Source organism: Simochromis diagramma, unplaced genomic scaffold (genome assembly GCF_900408965.1).
Source record: "Simochromis diagramma unplaced genomic scaffold, fSimDia1.1 OVJJ01000422.1, whole genome shotgun sequence".
NCBI classification, from domain to species: Eukaryota; Metazoa; Chordata; class Actinopteri; order Cichliformes; family Cichlidae; genus Simochromis; species Simochromis diagramma.
In genome coordinates this window covers 120090-126221 of record NW_024387252.1, presented here as the reverse complement: position 1 = coordinate 126221, position 6132 = coordinate 120090, and the positions used below count along the sequence as shown (strand labels likewise).

The 6132-nt window shown below is 39.6% G+C and overlaps 1 long non-coding RNA gene across 1 annotated transcript; it reads right to left on the bottom strand.

The window, feature by feature from the left end:
- Positions 1–3008: 3008 nt before the first annotated feature.
- Positions 3009–4986, bottom strand: LOC120715194. Its single transcript, XR_005691558.1, has 2 exons — positions 4376–4986; positions 3009–3661 (listed from the first exon to the last, which is right to left on the bottom strand). It is a non-coding gene; the product is annotated as an uncharacterized LOC120715194 (long non-coding RNA).
- Between the last annotated feature and the right edge of the window lie 1146 nt (positions 4987–6132).

Below are 6132 nucleotides of genomic sequence, written 5' to 3'. Positions count from 1 at the left end.
TGGTTCCTCTTGATGTCAGTGCTGACTTTGATCCTGTGGATCACTGCAGACGTTTAGAGACATTGATAGAGACTCTGAGAGTTTCTAACTGGATTAACTTGCACAGATGGAGGATTCTTTGTACATGTTGATGAATCTTCATCCAGGAGCTACAAACTGAACTATGGTGTTCCACAGAGGTTAAATCTGGGACCAGCGCTTTTAACATTTACAGGCTGTAACTTTGTGATGTCATCAGGAGGCACAGAATCAGTACACATTAGTACACTGATGATACACAACTTTATGTTGTTGTGTCTCCTGATGACACAGAGCCAGTCAGATCTCTCTGCAACTTACACATTAATTCCTGGATGGCAGCAAACTTCCTCCAACTCACTCAGGACAAAACTGAGGTTTAATCAGCAGCTCTGAAGCTCAGAGAGAAACTTCATAACAAACTTCAGACTCTTCCACTAAACCTGTGTGAGCAGGTTAAAAGCCTTCAGGTCTTATTTGATCCAGAACTCACATTTGACATTCACATTTAAAACTTTTGTCAAAAATATTCTAAAACTAAATTTTCATATTTAAAGAATATTGCAACAGTGCAACAGTTTCTCTCTCAAGCCAATGCAGAGACCTTGACTCTAGTTTTCATCTCCTGAAGGACTGATTACTGAAATGCTTGTTTTTCTAGTTTTTCAAAGAAATCTTTGTCACTGCTGCAGCTGCTTCAAAACTTGAGTCATTTCTAAGATTATTTTATTGTTTTCAACACTCAGCGGTTCAGGACCTTCTTGTCTTTATAATTTACTTTTATTCTACAAGCACTTCAGAGCCCTCAGATCCTCAGACAGGAGACTGTTGTCTTTTATTAAACATGCTGCACGTTTCTTTTTAGTTTGTTATTTTAATGTTTGTGTCTGTTTATTTTATCTTACTTTTCATCTATTTACTATTTTCTTTGCACCATTTGTTTATTCCATTTATATGATATTAAATCTATTCTTAGTGTCCTTGTTATGTTATTTGTTTCTTTTTCATCTCCAGTGTTTCTGTATGATGAGTGAGTGTCTGATGTCTGGGTGTGGGAGTGGGGATGGAGGGCTGATGAGAGGGTGTAGTGAAGGTGATGTGTGTGTATTTTTTTCTGCTTCAGTGATCAGAGGTCTGCACTACAGAGCAGGATTTAGTCTTATCCAGGTAACTACAGGATTAACTCTGGTTTTACTGTAATCTTAGGATGGTTCACTTCTCATTCCCAGTTTACGCTTCAGTGGGAAATCTCTGCTGATTACTGTGATTGAAATTTTCACCAGCTGTTGGTAACAACATCCAATCCACACATGCAAAGCAATCAAACCATAGATGTCCATAAATTATCTGTAATGATAAGAAATGTCAAAAGTATCGAGCACGTTTATTGAAATGTATTTAATCCTTTGAACATCCTTTGAGCCTTTGTTGGTGATGATTGTTTTAACGTTCCTCCTGCACGGAGAAACTTGTCTCAGGTGTGACTTTGGCCCATTCTTGGCTCTTTGACTGCATTTCTCGCTGTTTTCTTGGAAATAATTATACCGGCTCCACGTCTTTCTGTATCTCTTTGCAAGTGCTCCATGATAATTGTTTTCACTGTCTGAAATCTTATAGGAGCACCTGTTCAGGTTCAAGTGTGATCTATGTGGGAATCAGTAACTCAGAAAGTCTGTTTGACATTAAACATGCGGGTCAAACTCAGTCACTCAGTTTAAATGTTCTTCTGTGTTTCAGTGTTTCACAGTCTTTGTAAGTGTAGATGGACTTCATCTAAAAGCAAACTGAGAGACATGAGGAAAGTTTCTCAGGTATCAGAAAGCTGCTTCCATCAGGACCCCGTGATGTGGCCTCAGAATTTCATCTTCTTTTGTTTTTGTGGCCCACATTGGCTGTGATATAGACATCAGTGTGTACGATGATGTTATGACTGATGGATGAGAAACAGGACTTCTGTATTTAAAGTCTGTACTGTACATATTTGTAGGCTGAATGCTGACCTCATCCACAGAGCACTGAGGTGTGAGAGAGTAACTGAGAGTCACGGCTGTCTGCACTCTGAGAGGATGATGACTGTACAATTACTTTTTCTGTGGGTTCATTGGTGCTGAAGTTCAGTACAAACTAACCACCTTTGAGATGAAACAGCAGTTACATCATGGAGCTGACAAATCTGCAGCAGCTGTATGATAATGTCACGTCAACATGAACCAAAACATCAGAGGAATGTTTGCAGCACCTTGTTGAATCTGCTGTGAAGAATTAAAGCAACTCTGAAAGTAAAAAAAAAAAAAAAAAAAAAAGACCAAATTCAGTACTAGGAAGGTGTACCTAATAATGTGGCCAGTGAGTGTATATGATTGTAATGAAATAAAACTTGTTTGTATATTTTTGTGGTGTTCAGTGCCAGTGAAAACGTGTGACAGATTTTCTTGTAAAGAGCTGAGCACTCCTGATCCTGTGTGAAGTGGAAACATTAAACCTTCAGTGCTGCAGACTCAGAGGTGGGCAGCCTGTTGTTGCACTTTAATGCCAGTAGATGGCAGCACAGACCACTTCATCTTGGTTGCATCAAATAACAAACTCACTGCCTCATTAAAGAATAAAACTTGAAAAAAATAATGCCTTTAAAATGAATACCACCTAAACTATCATCTGCTTTGAGTTGACGTCACACCTGTTACCTGTCACACTGTGATATTTCTGGTAGCAGTGGTCACTTCTGGTGAAAACAACCCACCTGCAGCCCTGACTGCTGACAGAGCTGCAACAAGCATCAGTAAATGTATTACAGTCTCGTGAATTTGGTGGTTGGTAAAAGCTGCTCAGAGACACATGTTGTTTTATATGTGAGCGACATCCTGATTTCAAATCTGTGAGTCAGTGAAGAGAATCACTAATGGACATGCGCAGTGGAGGGTGCTCTAACATAAACGTGTGACTGTGTGTTGAAAACAATTTCACTCAGAAAGTAAAATCCGACACATTGCAGATGAAGGCTGTTTATTAATGGAGTAAAGGATCTCCATCATATTACAAAACACATTTGTACCTGTGAAAAATAGTGAAAAATATACATTTATAAGATATTAATCTTTGTGACAAACCATCCATAAATGTGTGTTAATATTCAGATTTTAAATAATGTTTATTTTTATGTTCATTGTCTCTCACAGTGACACAGACAGCTGTGACATCAAACATCACATAAACAGTGATTCATTCCTCTGTGAACTTTAAATAAACACAATAAAGAGATTGTATTTGACTCCTTTCACTTTAGTCTGACTTCATGAAAACTTGCTGCTGAGGACTTTAGTTATAAAGCAGAGGTTAAAATGGTGATAATAAGTCAGTAATAATGAAATAAGAGTAGATGCAGATCCTGTAGATGCAGACTGAGTTTAGTCCAAGGATATAAAATGTGTTACCATCAACCTTGTAACTGTCGGATAATCAGACGTCTCTGATTAGTTATTGACTTATTTGAGTGATTTCTTTTCTGACAACGATCGTCCGAGTCTCCAGGATGTCTCAGGGAGCTGCTGTGGGGACCAGTTAGAGAGCAGCAGCTGGATCCCAGTGGTTGGACTGGTGGACGACTTCAGTGAGGAGTCGATGACATTTGGCTCTGGTAGAAACTCTGCACACACAAACACACAGGAGGAGAATATAAGCACAAAGCAGAGCCTCTCTGTTCTCTTTAGATACAGCAAAGCATCAGGACATGTCAGTGAACGCATCACAGTTACAATAATGTAACTTATTGAACTTTGACACATTTTGTGCAGGTGTGTCAGATCACACAGCATCTGCAGAGACACACAATCTTGTTTTGATACATTTTAACTGCAGGATGAAAAATAAACTGAATAAACTGAAATAACATCAAACTGCTCCATCTTAACAGGTTACTGGCACCAGAATATTTAGTGGAACTGGTGCTTGTGTCCCAGTCAGTGTGTACATCCTGAGATGCTGCAGCCACAAACCTGTTCACTGTTCCCAGCTCACACTTAAAGACGACTGAATGTTTGCTGTGAGGACTCCTCGATCCTGGGATGACCTGCCTGAAGAAATCTGGCTCGCCTCATCAGTGTCGTCTTTTAAATCCTTGTTAAAGACTAATATATAAACTTTAACTCATCTTATTCATCCAGCTGTTGGAAGTTATTCACTACATGACGCTTGAGTCTGTGTAGTTTGATTCATATTTTACTCTTTGCTCTTTCACTCATCGTCTCTGGGAAGCACTCGTAACGATGGTTTGAAAAGTGACACAAACTTAAAAATACAATAAAGTTTGATTGTGAGCAACAGATTTATGGTGTTTGTACTAAAAGAAGAGCAGCTGTACCTCTCAGCTCTGACTGTTTTTCCTTCTCTTTGACTGACGTCTTCAGTTCTCACTGCTGAGCCGACTGCAGCTGCATCTGCACAATAAAACACACACACAGGACGTCAGTGCACGATTGACTTTACCCAGAATCCTCTGCAGGAGAAAATGGAAGGTACTCATGTTTAGCTGGACAGAGAAAAGTTACAGGAAGTCGTGATGTCGCTCTGATGTTGTTCAGTTTGTCTTGTACAACATTTTTCTGAAGTCTCATATAAAGACGTCGCTTCTCTGTTTTCTTAACAAAGTGGATTTTCTACAACAGTTTCAATGATAAGAAACAAAATGAATGACATTAGTTATGGAGCCCTTTGTAAATATTCAGAGAACAAGATGGAAAAACAATCAGTTACAGGAGCAAACATCATGCTGGCTTGAACACATATTTGTTGTTGAAGTTTCTCAGTATTTGAATCATGAAGATTTGTTAGTGTTTTTTAATGAGTTCATCTTTTAAACCATTTTAGCCTCGATTGTCCTGTTAAACACTATTTAAACTTCTGTCTCTATAATGCAACAAAGAGTCAAGTTTAGCCTCTCTGCTAACTTCAGGCTAAAAAACACTGATGACCTCCAACGCTGCCCCCTCAGCCTCCTGGTAGAGGCTCCTATGGACCCAGCAGGGTGACAACAACACCCCATCAAAGGGACAAAGACACTGAGCAGCATGCAAAGAAGCCCACTCACTATAAATATAATGTAAGAAATAAGAACTACAATGGGATCATTGATGGAGCTGGACTGTTGTCAGAGTGCAGCTTAGAGGAGATTCTGAGTTTAGCAAAACCTCCTCATGGCTTAAAAAGTCTAACAAGTGTTAAGATTTCCTGTGAATGAATGCAGGAGTTAATGGGATCAAATTGTTATTTTGATATTTTCTGCACAGTGTTGAGTGCAGCTGAGTTTATTACCGTTACTCTTATAAAATGATTCTCATAGTTTGGACTCCTTATGCTCCTCTACACCATCTTTCAGTCTACAGAGCACCACTTCACTGTGATTATGTGCAGGTATGCTGCAGGTTTATCCAACATATCCACCAGTTTTAATAACACCATGAAGCTGCTGTAAAGTTGTGTTCATGTGATCATGAATGATTTCAGCTCCTGTTGTTTTCCTCGACTACGCAGAGAAACAGCTGCAGTCTGTCCTCGTTAGAGTCGACAACTTTTAACTATCAAATAAAAAGACACTCTGATGGTGAGAAGCACAGTCAGCTGGGTGTAGTGTAAATATGCACTGTATGCCTTAAACTTGTAACTTTATTCAGTAAAAACTGTTTATTCTACCAGTGTTGTAATAAAATAAGCTGTGACATTAATAAATAAACAGCTGCTGAGGACTCGTTGGTGTAGCGAAGGACTAATGTCCTAAAGAGTAATATAGTACACACTCCTTCCTGAGACGACTGAAGAAGGTGCGCCTCCACAAACTCCTCCTTAACACCTTCTACAGAGGCTCCATAGAGAGCATCCTAACCAGCTGCATCACAGTCTGTATGGAAACTGTCACACGTCCGATCACAGAGCCGCAGAGGATTGTGGGAACCGCTGAGAGCATTGTTGGCAGCTCTCCAACCAATCTGCAGGATATTTACACCTCACGCTGCATTCAGAAAACCACTAGCATCATGGCTGACCCACATCACCCTCCCACAGACTTTGTCTCAATCTATCACTAGAGTGAAATCACAGCCAGCATTGAAAAGTGACCAAAAC